This window comes from Vicugna pacos, unplaced genomic scaffold (genome assembly GCF_048564905.1).
Source record: "Vicugna pacos unplaced genomic scaffold, VicPac4 scaffold_104, whole genome shotgun sequence".
Lineage (NCBI taxonomy): Eukaryota > Metazoa > Chordata > Mammalia > Artiodactyla > Camelidae > Vicugna > Vicugna pacos.
Genome location: NW_027328784.1, coordinates 6,917,956 through 6,938,819, shown reverse-complemented (window position 1 = coordinate 6,938,819; position 20,864 = coordinate 6,917,956). Strand labels below are relative to the sequence as shown.

Sequence of the window (20,864 nt, the reverse complement as noted above, 5' to 3'; positions counted from 1 at the left end):
GACTGTTTTTAGTGTCATTAGCAGGAAAGACTTAAGCATGACTTGGTTAGGTCAACTAGCAACAATCATCACTGGAGAGTGAGTAATAAAGAAGTTAACTGATAGCAATGCTTCTGCCTACATGAGACCTAAAATAAATCTACACTGATATCCGAAAGGAAAATAAGGAGATGAGGTCCCCAATGAGAAAACAAACTAACAAGAAATCAAAAAATGAAAGTCATTTTCATTAACGATTCCAGGCAGTAGTGGAGCATGGTGGTGAAGATCACAAATGCTGGGGACAAACATGAGGGTCTGAAATCCCACAGCACTAGGTAGATGTGACACTGATATTTCAGTGAAATTTTCTGCATCTCAGTCTCCTATCCATAGACTGGGGACAACAACTGCACCCATCTCCTATAACGGTCCTAAGAATTAAGTTATTTTATATATAAAAGCTTAAATAAAATACCTCAGAGTTTAAATAATACCCCAAAAGCACAAGAAACAAAGAAAACAGAGACAAATTGCAGTTCATCAAAATTTAAAACTTTGCTTCAAAGGGCACCATCCAGAAAGTGAAACAACAACACAGAGGAGAAAATTTTTTCAAATCACTTATCTGGTAAGGAATTTGTATCTCAAAATGAAGAAAAAAAACCCCTACAACTCAACAATAAAAAGGCAACTCAATTAAAAGGTTAATAAAGTATCTGAAAAGGTATTTTTCAAGGAAAATATACAAATGTCCATAAAACACAATGTAATGATGTTCAATAGCATTAGCTGTAAGGGAAATCAAGTCAAAACCACTAGGAGAAACCGCTTCACACTCACTACAATAGGGTATAATAAAAAAAAAGCGTAACAAGCACTAAAGAGGACACAGAGGAAGCGGAGCACGCAGCCCTTGCTGGTGAGGATGTAACACAGCGTGGCCACTTTGGAAAACAGCCTGGCAGGGCCTCAGAGAGTTGAACATTTCGTTTCTGACTTACCCAGCAATTCTGCTCTCTGGGCACACACGTAAGAGAACTGAAAACAAATATCCACATAAATAATACCACATGAGTGTTCACGGCGACATTACTCATCACAGCCAAAAACAGAAACAACCCAAATGCGTATCACCTGATGAATGGGTAAACAGTGGGGCCCAGCCATAGAGTGGAATGTTATTCAGCAATAGCATAGCATAGAATAGTGACTAAGGCCACAACATGAGCAAATATTGAAAACGTTACTCAGTGTGAAAGAAGTCAGTCACAATAGACGTTTCCACTTATATGAAGTGACTCGATTTACATGAAATGTCCAGCACAGGCAAATCCACAGAGAGAAAAGTGGCTCCTTGGGGCTGGGGGAGGATGGGGAAGATGAGAATGTCTGTTTATGCATACAGGGCTTCCTGTTGGGGGGATGAAAATATTCTAAGATTGAATGGGACGCACAATTCTGGGCATAGAGTAAAAACCGATGTACATTTTAATGGGTGAATTGTATTAAAACTCTTAAGAACAAAAGGACCTTGGGCCAGTATCTTCCATAGTAAATGCAAATTGCTAACTTTTATTAGAGGAAAAAGAAACTGCTCTCAGCATGAAAGCAGGAGATCAGCAAATGTGAGTTAACCGAAATTGGACAAGAGCATTTCACTTGAAACAGTTGCTGAGTGTACACGAAATATTCAGAAATAGGAAAATCACCTTGACATCACGAGGAAGCATTCTGTTTCAAATACAGATCAAGGATTCGGCAAGCCCAGCTGCCAGAAATGACCAGAGAAGAAACCTGGTTTATAAAACTAGCACCAGAGACAACAAGGAATGGTGATGAGGAAAGCAGGCGGCAAATATCTGGAACAGTTCACTACAAATAATTTCTCCACCAAAAATTGAAAAATAAAATGAAAGTGATGAAATGCTCTGTTGACATCTCGAGAATGGGCTTCCTTCTGTGCTCGACTGTTCTGTAACCCCGATTGAGAGACTAAGGAGAATCAGCATGGCTCCTGGGGGTCCCCAAAGGACTGCCCACCAGCACGCTGACCACCATCACATCTGCCAGGTTTGAATTGCAGAGAAGAGACCAAGTTCTGAAAGGCACAGGAAATATTGACAAGGGAAGAAAACGCTGAGGTCAGTCCTGGGACAGAGGCCCTCTGAGCAGAGGCCAGAAGGCTGCAGGTGAACTGCAGTAGACCTGGGGCAGGAAGGGATCACGGGGGAGCATATCTCAATTCTCTTCTGTCTCTGCCTCCGGTAGGAGAGATAAAGCCTGCATCCTTCTCACCTGGAACTGTGGGTTCTGGCTGGAAGAAGTCTTACTGACAAGGAATGATTATTCAAGACTCTGTGGAAAAAGTCAAGAAATCGAGAGGGATTAGGGAGCCATCTCCATAAGCCTCTCAAATGCTCCCATATTTATAGGGTATAATCAAAGGAAAACTTCGTTAACAGTTGTGAGATAGTAAGGAGGAAATTCGGGAAAGACAGGATGAGGCAGAGATTGTAGAATACACAATGAGTACAAAGGATTAGTGTATCTTTAGGGAAGTCATGGGGTGAGGGGAACAAGATACATTTTTAGATATGTTCATTAAAAAGCAGACCACCAGACCAGCCAGGTCCTTGTTTTGGGGATAATACATTATCTAACAACACACAAGCCCAGCGTTTATAGCTGAGGGTCTCGGTCCTTGCTTTACAACCAGCAGAGTGCTATCTAAAACCTCAACTACACAAGCAAAGCATTGTCTCTGCTTTTTAAGGCAAGGCGTCTGGAGTGAGGATGCACAGGAACTTGCTTGTAAAGCAGTATCAAAGCATATTTTTTCTTCTTAAAATTCAGAGGCGACTGGGGTGTGTTACAATTTGTTAACCCAATCATCTGCTTCCACATGGAACCATTATGGAGGACACCCTAGGATGAAAATCCTGGATGTGGGTCTCTTCCTGCCATCTTCAGCCACTCTATCAGGGTCTAGGCACATCCGTGAATAACGATCCTACAGTACCACTCACTCTCTTAACTCCTGGTGATTGAAACTTAATTTTAGCTCTACACAACTTAACGTAGAAAAGTTTCAGCAATAAAAGATATAATATTCCATTTATATCTCATCATATTACTGATTTTCTGATTGCTCTAAGCTGCTTCTACTTGGTAAAGCACCTCATTCTGAAGCTGAATTCAGTAATTTCCATTGTGCATTTCTAGCCAGTTTGGGCTCGCTAACTTCTTTTGGTCAAATATCGATATACTTAATTGATTTCTTTGTTTATCAATTTCAACCAGGAGGAGAGGGAGTGTCACTCTTTTCCTCAGCCCACCCTCAACTCTTTTCCCATCAACTCAGGCCTCCTGAAAACAAAACAAAGTATTTTTTTCCCTTCTACTCTTTCCACAAACCCAACAGGAAACATCAGCCTGGAGAAAGAATTCAACACAAATGTTAAAACAAAAATCTATAAACCTGAAACAATACCATCTCCGAATCATGATACACAATGACATGAGATTAAGTGTGTCAGGCACAAAGCATGAGGGAGCCTGACTACCTGATTTCTATTCTTCAAAGGAAGGAAGGTTTTCGTATTTTTTATTATCATTCTTGGTCATTGTTTCTGATTATGCCAAAAAATAATTTATGAAATATTTATGCACTGCAATAACTGATTTTTATTGTATCAATTTTAGAAGGCATTCAGAGGGGATAGGAAAACCCACCTCTGTAAAAAATGCAAAATTTCTTCCCCTGTAAAGAACACGTATACAAAATGCAACAGAGAATTCAAATTCTTGTGGAGAGGAGCAAAAGACACAGAATCAAATCAAAGTCATTACAATGAGTCAATTTAAAATTCACTGGACAAACATGCTCAATGCATACAAATAATTTTAAAGGCACACTGCAAACCATTCACTTAATGATCTGCAGGCTAGAGGAAGAATTTCACTCTTTAACAGACAACAGAAATCAATAGGGTGCCCCACCAAACAAAGAGCAGTGAACAATCAGGTTTTTAACAGTTCTGAGAAATCAGCATGTTCTAAAGATCAAAATCCAGAAATTTTAAACATTCATTCAAACCACAATGAAAAAAGCACTTAAAGAAAAAAAAAAAAAAAAGAAAGTAAGCACATAGATCATTGCAACAGAACAATGAGAATTTCTTGTACCGCTAGAAGAAAGAACAGGCTATAGCCTTTTACTTGAAAAGAGACTACTTTTAAAAATAACTGCTAAAACACATTTCATCATTCATGTTGCATTTAAAAAACTGAGGTACATGTATCTGATCAGAAAAGCAATTCTGAGTAATAGTATGTTACAATTCAGTGCCAGTTTGCTTTAAAAGAAAAGAGAAAAGTTACTGTTTCTAATTCTGCACAAAGTTTAAAGAACCTCCCTGCCTCTATCTCCTCCCATTTCCTAAGCTCATGCTCCCTAATCCTTCTGAAACAAGTATGAGAAAGTCTTATTCCCAATATGCCAAATGACAACTGAATATCAATTTATTAGTGTAAATATATGCCAACACCTTGAAATGGAGGAGAAAGGTATCAGAAGTCTATATGGAATTTCTTTCTACCTTCCTGAAATCACACACACCAACGTTCACACAGACACAGACACAGACACAGACACATACCCCCTGGATTACTGGGCACTTCACAAGCTTAGTACTTACAACTTGTAGAAGGTAACTTTGTAGTTACTTTAAAATACAAAACTGTCAGCTTTTGAAAGCCTTCATCATCTGCTAAACCATCTAAATATCAAAGAGACCCAATTAGCCTTCTCTGTAGAATGTAATTTCCCTTGATGGCAAAACAGTCTCTAAGAAGTACTGGATCAAAGATTCGTGTTTATCACTACCTATGATCGTTTTTAAGCACATTAACAGATTCAGAAATGTATGTCTCAAAAACATTTATTCCTATTGAAATAGTATACGTGTTCAATTGTCTATACAGTGACTAGGTCCCATGATGGTGTTTAAGAGCTATTTTGTGTATAGCAATATTTACCTTCAAGTGCAGAAAAGGAGGGTGTGTATTACTCAGTTGTAGAGCACCTGCTTAGCATGCACAATGTCCTGGCTTCAGTCCCCAGTACCTCCAAAAAAAATAAATAAAAATAAGTGCATATTTAAAAATAAGAATAAAGTTATAAAAAATGCAGACTAAAAACCACTGCAATCTAGGTGCTACAATTATACTAAAAAAACAAGTGTTTCTATCAAATATTAACTATATGCCAATCACAGAGACAACCAAAAGTCACACCTGAAGCATCACGTGTGATTCTCAGCAACCCTACTAAGTAGACACGGATGAGAAACCCGGCTCTGCGGATGAGGAGACGGAGCTCGGAGGAGCCGGGGACGCTGACTGTCCTGCTCCCCGTGACACCGCGTCAGCCCAGGGCAAGCGCTGACAGAGCTGCACTGAGGGGACACCCAGCTGCATGGAACCTTGGGGCACTGGGGAGTCCCAGAAAACACTAAAAACTTTTCAGTGAAAAACCAGCTAAAATATATTACACTGTGCTGCATCCTTTAAACAGGGAAAGTGACTGAGACCTTTTTGATGCCTCCGTGTCCTTTCTGCCATTATCAGTTACTTGCCCTCACAGTGCGACCAGTGATGATCTGGACCCCATATGAAGTGCACTCAGATGGAAGAGCTTTTAAAGCTGGTTTATGAAGTTTGTAAGACTGTCTATGACTCACAAAGGCGGTCATTCATCACTTCTCACCGGTGTGGACGTACCACCTGAAATCACTCCTTTCTGCTTTTTAAAATCCCTTCATCTACTCCAGACTTTTCAACAGCAAAGAAGTAGCTCAACCACAGACAGTGGACAGCTTTTCACCAAATGGACTCGAACAGCCCATCTGACAACCTGGAAGCCCTTGTCTTCTATTAAACCCACTTCCAGGTACTTCATCATTTTCTGATTGGTGGACTCGGCCTCTGACTGGCCTACTCAGAGAGCTCCCAACCTCACATCCAGGGGTGGGAGAGGACCATGCTGTTGGGGGAAATCAGTGAGGAAGCTGGACATCCTCCAGCCACGTCTGCACGGGTAGAAGTGCCTCAACGTGCTCAGAAATTATACCGTCATCATCCCTGGGCTCCCATGGACTGGTTTCACATTAACCAAGCTCATGAGACACTGATGCAAGGAAACCAGAAACTTAAATTTTTAATGTAACAGAAGACGTGAATCTATGAACCAGACTGAAATATCAGAGTTCAACCATGAGTACATTTTCTCCTCCACGGCCCAATCACGGGCAGGCAGTCACATGGCAAGCATGGACAGAAACGGAGCAGGAAGGGTTTCTAGATTAATTCAATGGACTATATTTCTATTATACGAACAGATCTACTGCCCAGAAGTCAATTAACGCCAATCACGGTGCACTCTCCGTGGACAGCGGCCAAGAAATGACTATGAGCTCCTGTGTAACACTCCTTTCCCTGTCCTTTCTAGGCTAACTGATGCACAGAGGTATAAAGATTCAGGGATGTCGATAATGCTAAACACCCAAAGCCCATCTCTGGGAACCTCAAAACCAGACAGCCAGGGTTTAAATACCAGCTCTGCCAATTACTAGTTCTGTGATTTTGCCAACTTAATTACCCTCTGTGTGCCTCAATTTCCACACTGTAAAACTGGGATAACAATCAAACCTTCCTTACTTGCTTGTTGAGAAGATTGAAGGATTCATTTCTGTAAAATGCTCAGAAAAGAATGTAGCACATTTTGGGTGTTCAACAAATGTCAACTTAATATCAAATTGTTTTACAAGTGTCCCCTCTAATCATCTTATCTGTTTCCTGGCTAGCCTAAGTCCCAAATGAAATCCTTATTTCTCCTTTTACACACTCTTGGGGAGCACCCTTATGTTCCATCCAACCACCTGTTTAAACTGAGGGAGTGGATGTCTCCTAACCACTCCTCTGGGCCATGGAGGGTGCTTCTCCCTTCACACCCCTGGCCCCTGGCCCACAGCTAGCACTCATTACACTAACAGAGTGAGGTGTGAGTCCGGGGAGACAAGCAGGGCATGTGAAACCCTTCCTTTCACTCCAGTGTTGGTCACCATTGGGAAGCACGCGGGATGCTCAGCTCCATGTCAGGAAAGCCCTGTGCATGAAAGGGCAGGTCTTCTCAAGGGAAGGCTCGCTGTGGCCCAGAGCTACATGGGACAGGGTGAGTCTGTATTTCTGGGACACAGTATCATGACACGCATTTTCCCACAGCCTTGAAGTTCATGGAGAACGTGGCTTCATCAGTAACAAAGAAGACATTTATTGCCTGTCTACTCTTTTGTGTCATCTCTCAGTAGGCTGCTGGAGACAACATAAGTATAAGTATTGGATCTCCTTAAACCCCAAAATATATGAAGTAACAAATAATTCTGTGGCTTAACGTTGGTTTAGGGCGACTGTGTAACAGTTCTGACTCTGCTGATGCTAAATTATGGGTATAGGAACTATGGAACCTCCTCAAATATCTTTCATCATAAAACCATCTCTTCTTATTTTCCTGTTTCTTAGTAATTGCCAAAGACTCTCAAATGATGGCTTCACACAAAACAGCAGCTAAAGTTTAAGAGCCCTCTTGACATACACACTGTGGTAAACACTGCACATAATTTCTAATTCTCACAATTCTACAAATCAGATACAAATGTCCCCATCTCACAGACGAGGGAAAAACTCAAAACGAACTGACTCAGGCTCAAGTGGCTCAGTGGCAGCGCGTGCAGGCAAACCATATCAAAAACTACACCCCTTCGTATATGTACCAAATCTCCTACCACCAATTAACACACAGCGGCGGGGTCAAAACTCAGGGAACTCAATACACTTTTCACCTTTAAGGTCCTCCAGATGCCGCTTCTAGCTGTTTTATAAAATCCCGGCTCACTGGTTTCTAACACTAGAAGAAAAGCCCGATTTTGCTATTGTTTGCACAGCAAGTCTGAAATGTTCACAGTGAGATGACAGAATAAATCTAAGATATAAGCAGAATAACTTTTCCAGTTAGACAGACATAATGGACATTGGGCTATTCTGAAGCATTAAGTAAAGTAATCAAAATAAAATAACGTTGTTTAAGCCTCCTTTTACAAACAGGAAAGTTAAGACTGTAAGTAGGTGCAACAGTGCCACCTATGGGTAAAATGACCTTCCAGGTTACCAGGAAAGATGCAACACAAAAATTGCCTGTAGGATCAGTAACGAGAATCAGATAAATAAAACTTATATAGCACATGCTGCACTTTGATTCGGGGGAAAGGAGGGATATTCAGTATTTAATCTGATATTGCTAATACTCCTGAATATAAACAGAAGATATAGGCTCATGGAAACTCATCTTAGAAGAGGAAAGAATCCAGTTCAGCCACTTCATTTTACAGGAGGGGAAACTGAGACATGGGATCTGTCCTCCTGGCAATCAGCAGCAAAGTTCTCCTATGCCTCATGTCTTGCACTGTAGCAAAAACCAACAGATCTGTACTAGGCCTATATTCATAAAATTCACGTTTGTATTTTTCCAACAGTAGGTTATCTAAGTATCTTGCAAAATACTAAAAGAGCCAGGATATCATACAATTTTGTTGCCATACAAAAACATTTATTTACATAATAAAACAGCATGAGCTTTATTCTCTCTATTAAAAAAGTGACATGTCAAATCAATGTTTTGATATTTTAAACCTGTTAAGAATGTAGAAAAAAATCAAAATTTTCTTTAATCACAAAATAGAGGAGTTTATTCCCTGAAAATGATCAATATGGATTTTACTAAACTTAACGGATCTGGTCAGAATCCCACGAATTTAAATGTCTGAGTGGATGGTTACACGGCAACATAAATTCTGATTTGTAACAATACATATTCTGTGTAAATAATCTTCAAGGTCATCTGATTAAGGCAATTTAACTAGTCCCTGTCTCACTAGAATGATACAGATTTCATTAAAACTTCATACTACACCAAAAAAAAAAAATGAATCCTTGTTACTTTAAACCATATTCAAATATATCATACAAATACATATTGAATATGTATCAGAAATAAGCGACACTCTTTAGTATTCAGAGTTGATCCTTCTAAAATATCTGTCATTGTGACAGCACACTTTTATTAAGCACCTCTTGGGTTCTTTGTATACAAGGCATCTACCTCTCACAGTCAGACAAATTAAACGATATTACTCAAATTTCACAAATGAGGAAATGTACATAAGCCATGAAAATAAAGTACATATTCATCAACAGGAAAGAAAAGAGTAAAGACTTTTCTTACAATATTCACTGACAATCTTTTCTTCCATATTAAAACTACATAAAACCAATTCAGTCTTTGTAAGTGTTTCTGTCAAAAAGGGCCACAAGAGAAAAACAAGCAACATCATTAGCAGTGGTTGGACTTTAAGAGCTCACTTCTCTTTTGCACTATAATTATTTTTAATGTTTTGTTTTTAGTGCTTACAGAGCACTAAAATAAAAAAATAACTTTTTATGTAATTACCTGAGAATTAAAAATTTGTGAAAATGAACAATTTTAATTTCTGCCACTCTGTCTCAACTTCTCAATGGTGTCTCTCCTTTCAAGGCCTCATCAGTCTGAGGTCACTAAACTCGGCCGTTTATGGAGTCACAGGTGTTCGGGTAACCACTTAACGGGAGGCTGATAAGAGGAGCAATTAAGAATGCATTCTGTGCAGCCTGGGTTCCAGCACCGAGCTAGCCACAGCCTGCTGCGTGTAATTGGGACAAGCTGCTCCATCTCTCAATCCCTCAGCTGCAAAAAAGGAGACACTGATACCTACAATCAAACACCTGCTATGAATTAAAACATGAGGAAAACATTTTAGCCTTAGGTAGGTGTCCACTCACAGTGAGTTTGGTCATTATGATGATGAGGATGGCTGTTAACAAATTAAGCTAGACCAAACAGGAGAAATCCCCTTAAAGGAGAAACATTTTAAGTCAATGAGCATTTCTTTTTGGATGAATTGCAGAATATTCTAATGATTTTTTAATAAACCAAATTTTGTCCATTAATTATAGATTTACAGGTTCATGGACAAGTCTCCAGAAAAAGAATTAGAGGCCTCTTACCTCTGTAAACTAAGAAAGTAAATTTTAACAAAAATCACGGAGGAGATTATACCTCATTTGGGAGAGTAAGTGCTTAACATGCATGAGGCACTCAGTTCAGTCCCCATTAACTCCATTTAAAAACATGGTTTTTTAGGAAATGGAAAATTAAAGCAAAAAGATGGAGGAATACAGAATTTTTTAGAGACTCATCTCAGATTTAAGATGGGGAAGAAACCATCCATTTCTCAGAAGAAATCTTGAGGACTATGTAAACTGGATCTGAGATGTCTAGTCCTTTAACATTATTCAAGAATTCATATTACCAAGTCTTAAAATTACCTGATAACGCACAGTGGTGATACTGATCATAACAGCTTCCATCACGGATCGAGCTCCGGCTAGGACTGCTCTGTTCTGACATCTCTGCCCCTCAGGCCTCACCAGGCTGAGAGCACTAAATTCGGTCATTCAAGAGCATCTTTTGTAAGTCCTCCATTTGTGCTTCTGACTCTCCCCTCACCAGCTCCTCTGAGGGAAGCACTGTTATCATCTTTCCCACTCACAGATAAGGCCACTGAGGCACAGAGACTAAACTCGTTCCAGGTCACATTGGCATTAAAGGAATTCTGTATTTCTGCTGTTTGCTTTTGACAAAGGAATCTGAGATATCAATTCAAGGCAGACTGTTAAATAATCAAGTCTGTCAGGTCTTCACCTCAAAGAGCAGATAGTATAAATTCCTGATGTAGGATGAGGCTGCCGCCACAAACTGACTCAGCTTGAAATTAATGTCCAAGATGAAGCAGCGGATACACGTAAATATTCACGATTGTCAAGTCTGCTCACGGGTCTGGGCCCTTCACTGCCTGAACGGGGGTGAAATCCCCACCCGTGTCTGGGAGAGATGCATGGTGCTTCCCAGGCTCAAACAGGCTTCACGGGCTATTTCCTCCCACAGACTGGCCTCAACGATTAAAAGCTCTCAAGGTTTTTACACCATGCAAAACAAAAAGACATTTCTGCAGATGGAGCACTTTCTTAGGCTTAAATCTTTTTTTGCCTACACTCACCCAGGGGGAAAAAAGAAACATGACTCTGCAAAGTCTCTGACCCTCACCACTCACAGGAGTAGAACAGCCACAGCAGAAGATGGCTCTTCACATTGCAGGATGAGAACAAAATAAAGATGTCCCAACAACAGGCACTCCCAGACACAGCGCTCAGCAGTCTTCTGCAAACTCACGGTTGTGTAGCACCCATCACCTTCTATTTCCAGAACACTTCATCACCCCTAAAGAATCCGCCTATCACTAACAGTCACTCCCTAATCCCCCTCCAACCAGCCCCTTCCAGCCATCACCTGCTCTCTGCCTCTGCATGTGCCTTTTCTGGGCATTTCAGATCACTGAAATCAACAATATTTGACCGTTTGTGTCTGCTTCCTTTCAATTAACAAGCTGTTATCAAGGCTTGTATATTTTGAAGTGGTATCAGCATCTCTTTCTTTTTTTTTTTTTGAAAACGTTAAAGATTATTAGAAGGTGGTAAGCACTATCAAAAAGAGTAGAGTGGAGCATAAGTGATTGGGTTTCAAAGGGAAAAGTGTGGGTTGAACAGTCAGGGTGGACTTCCAAAAACAGGTGGCCTTTTTCATTTTCCTCTTTTTTTTTTCTTTTTTATTCACTCTTACGTGTGAATAATCTTCCACTACATGGAGATACTACATTCTGTTCATCCATTCAGCAGCTATTTATGGACGAGTTCCAGAAAACTGAGTGTAAGAGTTGACTAGCATGGATGGCATTTAAGCAAAGGGCAAAATGTGCTTTAAAAAAAAGCCAACAAACAGAGGCACAAGGAAATTCAGTGCGTTTCTGAGCAAAGTGCTTGCTTGCTTCGGCAGGACTACCGTGCAGGACTGTGGCGGATATTGGCAGGAGTCACGGTGTGGGAGAAACATGAGAAGACTCCCCACTGCAAGTAGCTCAGACAATTCTCCTCCCTCATCCTGTATTGTTAGAGCAATGTTTCTAGGTTACTCTTATTTCAAGTAATAGCACTTTAACTGCACATCTGATCATCTCCATCAGACCACCTTTCCTCCAAGCAACGGAAAAGCATTCAATGACCTGAGCAGCTCCAGGACATAATGGTGATGGATTAGGGAGTCCTGCAGCATTCCAGCCTGCAGGCACAAACCGCACATGTGCCCTGGTGATGTCCAGAAAATAAAATGCATGGAAATATCTCACTGTTTTTACACGACATCTGCCCTCAATTTGCCCCAAAATCATGCTCGCAAAGCACTAATCAACCCTCTCAATACAAAAATAAAAAAGCTAAGAAGGCAAATTTAGGCTCTTTCATTGAAAACCAGCAACCATCACTGCCAGTATCTGAGCTGGAATGCTCCTGACTTTGAAAACCACTGCGCAGTTACTTTTCAAGCGTAAAACTCATATGTATTCCATGTAGATGATATTGCAGTAGGATTTTTCTTTTCAAAATTTCCACTTGCAACATTAGCACAAGAAAGTTTATGTATAGGCTTTAAAAAAATCAATTATCCTCCACTTTCTTAATTTTGAACTAATTATTATTTTATAAATGTGGCTATGCTGCGTATTATAAACCGTTTGATTTCTGAAAACAAGACCTTTATGACCTCACTATTTCAGAGAAAACTTTAACGATTCTTTGAGAGGTGGGGCCTGGGGCGCCCACTATCAGCTCTTTAAATACTGACAAGGATGTGCTATGAAGTAATGCAAAGGCTCTAACTCCACATTAGCTCAGAAAGCAAAGAAACTACACCAAAGACTTCCTTAAATATTTTATATATTTCTATTCTTTTGAATATTAAAGTTCTTAAATGATATGATTTTTTTGAAAAAGACAACAGCTGTATTAAATTTCCTCTCACCAAGAAAGCAATCTTTATGAAGTAAAAAACCCCTATGGAAATCGAAATGACAGGACGTTTCTAGCTAAGTGAACATCCAGATCTGAACACAAACCTAAATCCGATCAGATCTCACTCGAAGGAGCTCTACAAAGTCCTGGGCAACCCTGGAAATTAGCTCTTTTGTTCCAAATGTTGGCTGAGCTAAGATCATCACACTAGGCAGGGAAGGAGAGAAGAGGAAAATCCACCTGGCGGCCTCCATCAGTTTTCTTCCAGCCACAAAATGCCTCTAGGTCGGCCCGCTAACAAGTCCCCCAATAAGGAAAGCCGGCATCCACACTGCCCCTGCCATCCCCAAGTAGCCCCGATGCCCATATCCCAGCCTGTGAATGGTCTTCTAATGATCCCCCAGTTGGTGGCACCCACCCCCTCTTCCCCGCTATACAAACACAGAGAGCCACGGCAGCCTTCCCAAATCACAAATTTGATTACATCAACCCCCACTTCAAACCCTTTAGAGGCTCCCTGTTAGAGTTCTAGCCCCACCCCAGACCCTGCTCGCCCATCCTCACCTAAGTACACAGGTCCCCAGTGACCACAGGGGCCCCTGACCTGCTCCTACTTCCCACTTGCTCCAGTCTCATTTTGACTGTTTCCCAAGGAAGCCTTCCCTCCCTCCAACCTCCACAATTTGTTCCTCTCTTCCTAGAACATTCTAGGCTAAGTCAACTTCTGACAATGCTAAGCTCTCAAGAATCAAATACATTTTGCTTACTAAAGTGGCTACACGCTCTCTCCCCTAGACTCACAGAAGTGCACGTGTAATGTATAAATGAATGACCGGTTGGGTCTCAAAGGGACAGACATACCTGCTCTCGCCCGTCCCGATCCTTCGGTCTGTAGAATATCAGAAGCAAAACCAGAAGTACCTTTCCTGAGGGTCACTTCTGTTGACACCCTTCACTGCCTACTGTGTCAGTTCTAGTAAAACTCAACTTCTTCCAAAGCCCTACATCCCGGACTCTCTCCAGTGTCCTCCCCAGCAGGGGCTCCCTCCACCCTGGACTGCACAGGGCACTCTCCCCGGGTGCCCATGCCAAAAGCCTCCAGGCCTCTGCCCGGGCTGCACCTGCGATCTGAGACACATTCTTGACTCCTTCTCCTGGCTGACTCTTACTCTGTCCTCACAACTGAATGTAGAGCCCATTTCTTCCAGGAATTCCTCTCCGATAATGTCCTTTAGGTCTTGTCTGGTCTCTATCTATAGCAGCAGTACATGGTGACCAACTGGGTGTTTGCCCGCTCCTTTGAGACCACAAACACTTGGGAACCACGTGGGAAGGAGTGAGAGATTACAAGACGGTTGAGGGAAGCAAAAAGCAGAAATCACAGTCCAAGTCCCAAATTCAAGGATACTTTCTCAGAAAAAAGTATAAACTATTTCACACGTGTGCAATTTGGCTACTATTTTTGTGGCTTGGGGACAGCAAGAACTTGGTGTTCTAGTCCAAAACCTAGGTTACATGCAAAGAAATGTATATATTCATATCCAAAGGAAACAAGAGCTGCTCAACAACAGTTTGCAGTTAGAACTGAAAGGAACTTTGATAAAGGCAATCTCTCTCTCTCTGTCTTCTTTCTTTTCTGGCATCATATAATTTTAGAAGTATTTGCGTGACTAACAGACGTCTACAGCCCGTGATTCTGCACTGAAGTGTTTGGGGCTGAGGAAGCCCAGATTACATTCACTCTGTAAATGCAATCACACCAACACACTGATAGGTGCCGTGTGGTGAAACTGATGTTCCAAAGCAGGCAACCTTATTCGGTAAGAGAACTCTGAATAGAAAGGAAGAAATGCAATGTCCTATACTGAATTTCATTTGCTATATGGGCCATTAACTGATAGTATATCTTGACTAATGAAACCCAAAAATAAATTGTCAATGTCGGTTTTCTTCATCTGACCATTTTATGCTAACTTCGGATATTAAATCCTCACTCCATACGGAAGCTCAGGCCTATGCTGCAGCACAGTTACACCCCGTGGAAGAAAGCCGACCAAGGGAGAATTGGAGAGTTTCCCTTTAGAAGCTGCGAAGTGTGGTTTTACACCTGTATATCATTTGCAACCACATCATCGACAATGGAGTTAGACGTTACCTCTGTGGGGCGAAAAGCACTGCATGCTTCAGAACCATAAAAGAACGCTGAGCTTTGTGAAACAGTCCTGAGGCACTTAAATCATACTTTTTCTGAAAGGCTCCAAATCTGACCCACTTCACCATTCCAGGTATAACAGGGAAGTACTGGAAACAGTAGAGAGAACATGCCCTTGAAGTCTGACAAGGCTCTGCTTGAATCCTGCTACAGCATTTATCAACCGCTAAACAAACCAATTCCTTAACCCCTCTGAGAAGGCTTCCCAATCCCCAAAAGGGGGCTGTCAGCGCCCACCTGGGAGTCATGGATGTGAATGAAACACGCAAGTAGGGCGGCCGACTGCTACCTGACACGGGGCCTGGCTAGTTTCGCTCCGCTGCCCTTCTGCCCCTTTAAACTTGCACTGATCCCCCTGGTAAGGATCAAGTCCCCGGAACAGACTGCCCGTATCTTCTGTGTATCCCTGGATACATGACTTACACTTAGGAGGCCAGAAAAACAACTGCCTCCTCCCAAGTCACTAACAATATTCTTAAGAGTCTGGGTATTTTTAACTCTATTTTTCAGGGAGACTATTCCAGAACTTTCCAAGCACCATTCTCCAGGTTGGCTCCCCTCCCAGTGCCCATCCTTCTTACCTCAGATCCTCTGTCTGACTGCCTCCTGTTCATGGGAAAGCGAGTCCGGTAGGGTGGGGACTCCCTAGGCCTCCCTCCCTCCCTCACAGGTGACTGTGAATACCTTCTCCCCACTCCAACTCCAGCTTCTGAGGATTCTAGCCTTCCGTATCCTGCAGCCTCTGCACCTTCCTAAGACGCACACGTGGCCAAGACTCTCCCTTTGGATTTCTTTCTGGCTGGCCCTGCTGACCCCCAGGCCCCTTAAGGATAAATGGGATTGCTCTGAAATTGATAAACGCCGCTGGCTGACACACCAAAGCTGCGTGGTCTGGGCTTACCTCCAACCGAGGCACAGCCCTCCCCTCCCTCAGCCTCAGTCTGCAGCTCTCGAGATGATCTAATTCACATGCAAGGCTGTGAACACCAGCTAAGAATGACGACTCCCAACTTGTATCTCTAGTCCAGCTCCTTCACCTGAGCCCCAGTCTCATAGAGCCGAGTGCCTCTTTGAAGTCCTAACTTGGATGAAAAATGGCATCTTAAAAATGCCTCATGTCCACCATTTACTCTGGAATTCGATTCCTGGCAGGTACCTCCCAGACTCCCCATTTTAGTAACAGGCTCAGCACCCACCTAGTTGTCTCAGCTCACATTCAATTTCCACTGTTCCCTCCCCCCGGCCCTGCCCTGGAATCAGTCCTTTTATTTTCGCCAATAAGCTGATCTCAAGTGTGGTTTTGCAGGGACCATGGCCGGAAACACACAAGCTCACAGCATGGTTCACTAACAGTCCGCCGTAGGGTGCTCCCTGGAGGGGGAGGCATCTCCTGCCGCTGGTCACCTCAGAAGGCACTGGATTCTCACACAGGAGGCCCAGGAGAAGGGACTCAAGATTTTCCCGTGGTCTGAGCTTTGAAGGGCCCGAGGTCTGGGGGAGCTCCTAATTAGCAGACACACTTGCCAGTGAGCAGATGAGGATGGGGGAACCCACGCAAGGCTGTTATCACTCCAACTCCTGGGCTCTCGGGAGCCACGGGAAAGACCTGTGTCCAGTGTACAGCCCAGCCATCACAGATCCCAGCCTGCATTTGCCAACCCGGACAGCCTAGACTCCATCTACTTGCGACACTTACTTCTGTTCTGTTCCCCACCCAGAATGTGATGGACTCATTCAGATATTCTGGCCTGTCTCAAGCGAGACAGATTCAGTGAAAAATGAAGTGTCCACATTTGGACCAGAGCATGAAAGGAGAAACAAGGCCTCATGGTCAGCATGATGGTGGTGGCCACACCCTTCCACCGGGTGAGATGAACCATGGTGAGGGTGAGAATCCAGGGTCCTAGGTCGGCCAAATCATCTTCCTTCACGGTTGTCTGGGGTGTTGGAGACTGACTACCACAAACTAACGACACGGCTGTCAGTGGTGGATGTCAGCTGCAACAGAAACGGATTCAACTCTTTACTGCCAACATGGGTTAAAAGTAAAGGCCGGGGCAGGGAGGTCTGCACGGCTGCTGAGGCAAACCACAGACCCAGCTCTGAATGCCCACTGGCTGGAGCAGAGAGGAAGCTACGGCCCTTTTAGCTGTCCCTGTGTCCAACAGATCCAGGTGAGCCAGCTACTTAGGAGAAGGTCATGTTGTCCTGATACCCAGAAAAACCAGCCTCGTAAAGGGAACAAATAGTGGCATGGATTTTAGACCCAATTCTGCCCCTTTATGAAGGCAAAGTAAAGTAAATGGCACGGGGAAGTTGAATGCAAAAAAAAAAATTAAAGAACCAAACGGTGACCGCTTCCTCCAACAGCGTCCCCTGCAGCTGTCACCCCCGAGCCGGCCACTTCCTCACCAGTGACCGCTGGCCAGGAAGCGCCGTCACGCACGTCACACAGCGACAGCCAGGAACCGCGTGCCGAGCACGTTTGTGTAAAAGCAGGAATCGAGCAAAATGCTGCAGAGTTTGAGCTTACAAGTTTAAATACTCCATGAAAAGAATCCCTGAGCAGCCGACTAAATCAAGTCGCATCTTACTTCTTCAAAACAATCAAACAAATTTAATAAGGGCGCATTTGTCACCAAATAAAAGGAGGACCAAACAGGTCCCTCAAAGCAAGGATTTTAACAGGTATCTAACACCAGTGGGTAATGTGCTAACAAAGCAAATATTCCAAAACATTAGAAAATACAAAATGACTAGGATAATACATGGATCAAGACAGATATTAAGATTTTGCTTTTTAAAGCGATGGAGACAGTATGGAGGGCAATCTGGCTATTTCCAATGCAGGGTGTGCACAGCCCACATTTTCAGATGCAACAACATGCTCACTGGGCAGTACAAATGAAAAAGGAATAAAGAAAAAGGAAAAGAGGAACAAGAGAAAATTAGAAACACACAAGAACAAAAATGATTTTGACAGCATGTACAAGAATTTACGTGAGTGTGTGAGGCCAGGGACGAGGGGATGGTGAGACCCACCCTCACCCCCTGCTCCAGGGAAAGCAGGGACCTAAGGGGAGCGGCGCTGCCGGGGGACCCCAACGTGGTCAGCGCCCCTAACCAAAATTCCACCTACAAGCTTCAAGGCAGCTTTTGAGCTACAAATTGTGGTCGCATTTCAGTCTGGACCGTTTTACTCACTTCCACCAAGAGTAGCAGGAGAGAATTAGGCTCTGCTCCTGTACCAAAGAATTGTTTAAATAATTAATGACTGTGGAATACTAAAAGCAACAATGGGGTAAAAGTGACTGGAGGAGAATGTGCTTGACCCGAGCTCACTGGCCGCGTTATCTCACTGACGTTCAGAAGCTGGCTGAGCCCTTATGGTACCAGAACAGACAGACCCAAAAGGAGGGAGGTTTAATGCGCTGCTGTGTTTCGATACTGGGAGCCATGCCTGGTACACGAGGTTCTGGGTAAACAATGGGGACAGTGTCAACCACTGTGGGCTAATTACACATCCGGATACTCCGCCAAGTCCCAAGGGCAGACTTCAAAAGACAAAAACAAGCTGGCATTCTCTGGTGGGGCTGCAGACTCAGAGACAAGCATTTGTTGAGCAAAAATATCACCAGTGCCTCCTATGACAAAAGAGGAGGCACTGGCGTGGGGGCTGGGGCAGGGCTCCAGGCTTCCACTGCTCACTCACCAGTCTGTCCAGGGGGAGAAGTGGTCCCTGCTTATGTTGCACTGATGCACCTACCTTGACTAATGCCTGGGGCCTCAGCAGGTGTTGACAGGAGAGGTGAACGGAGCCAGACTTGGTGTAGCACGGTGCTGGCAGCTATGCCCTCAGCAGTGCCCAGGCTCCTATACATGCCAGCTCATCTTAAGAAGCAGATGGGGAGTGCGGGCATGTAGATCACAGGGCCCTGAGAGGACAAGTACAGATCATGGCTACAGCATGCCTCTCCCCTTCCTTAAGTCATAGAGGTATGTCTGGGAGGAAAAGAAAATTCATCCAGAGCCCGCTACATTATCTCTCGCAGGTGGGACTCGTGTCCCCTGTGCTTCTCACTCACAGGGCTGGTCTAGACATTCTTTTTATCAATTCTCTAGCATCTTCTCCTCCAACTTACCAACAACCAGAGAGTAGGATCTGATCTTAGCTAAGTTCAAGAGTCACAGAGCACTTCCTTCACAGCGGGCCCAGAAACATGTGCCAGGTTCTCCGACCGTCACCTGTGGGACCACCATGAGCCCTCTCCAGACTCAAGGACAGAGGCCGTAGGCCGGGGGAACACAGCTTCCCTCACTCTCCCCAGCAAAGGTTTCCACGTCTCGGAAAAGGCATCTCACCCTCTTCTGCCTGAGGGACAGCACAACAGATACACCGGGAAACAGAGCTGAAGTTGGGGGGGTAGGCAGCCCAGAAGAGCTCGTCTGTACTTCCGAGGCAATGTGGGGCCGTTGACTTAATCACAGGGAAAAAGTGAGAATGAACATTTCCCTGCTCTGTCCCATACACCGTGATACGCCTTTCCCTGCATAAGGAGTTCATTCGGAAGTCCCCGGCGGTGTTTCTGATGTCCTAACTTGGCATGGAGGCTGTCGGGCAAGAAGAGAGGGCCTGAGCAGAATAGGTGCTGGGCCTGGGAGGCAGGAGACACCGGCTCCAGCCCCAGCTCAACCAGCTCCTCGTTCCGCCTCTCGGGGTTCAGCATCTCATCTATAAGCAAAGGGATGAGACTGTCCCAGGACAGGCTGCCCAACAGAAATGAAATGAGAGCCATGTAAATAACGTTTCCCATTTGCCACGTTTAAAATGGTAAACAAAGAAACAAACCAACAAACAAAAAACAAATACTAGAAACTGATTTTAAGAACAGATCTTACTTAATCTACTGTATGTAAAATACTATCATTTTGACATGTAATCAATATAGGAAGTAAAGAGATAGTTTATATACTTTTACTAGACAAGCCTCAGTGTCTGATGTGCATTTGACCTAGAGCACATCTCAGCTCAGTCCAGCCTCCTCCCCAGTGCTCCTAGCATCAGTGGCTTTGGCTACTTTATTGGACAGCAACCCCAGGGGTCCCACCATGGTCATGGCTGTAAAGCGGGAGTAAGTGTCCACACTAACCCTAAAAGGATCTCTCTGAAACAAAGGCGGATTCACTTTGAAATGTCTGGAAACCGGCGGGCTGCATCTCCATCCCCCCTTGGCTACAAGACAGACTTCTTCCTTGCTGATCCCTTTCTGGATGTAGGGAAGCAATCCGGCACAAAGCCAGGGTGGACTGGCCTCCAGGTAAACTTACCTGCTGTCTGTGTCCAGTCCCATGAAGTCCTCCTTCTCAAACGGGATGCAGGGGAGGGGGATCTTGTCCCCAGAATTCTTGGGGCCACCATCCAGCCACTTGGAATTGAGCAAGATGAAGAGTGACTCAGTGAAGTCCTCGATCCTCTTCTCCACCACCCTGCAGTCCTCTAAATTTGAAGGCAACGTCGGTGCGCGGCTGCTCGACTTCCTCCACATGCAGTACAAAGACAAAGAGCTGAGAGTCATTATCGAGGTGCCATACAGCTCCTCTGCACGTGGAGCTTCTCCAA

At 43.7% G+C, this 20,864-nt stretch overlaps 1 protein-coding gene across 1 annotated transcript in view; it reads right to left on the bottom strand.

Moving 5' to 3' along the window:
• Positions 1-20,846, bottom strand: part of LOC140694812 (trafficking protein particle complex subunit 9-like) — a 58,200-nt gene extending 37,354 nt beyond the window's left edge. Inside the window, exons 1-2 of the mRNA XM_072957871.1 lie at positions 20,573-20,846; positions 5,020-5,107 (exon numbers count right to left, since the gene is read on the bottom strand). The gene's annotated coding sequence lies outside the window, so the exon portion shown is untranslated. The remainder of the gene's footprint in view (positions 1-5,019; positions 5,108-20,572) is intronic.
• Between the last annotated feature and the right edge of the window lie 18 nt (positions 20,847-20,864).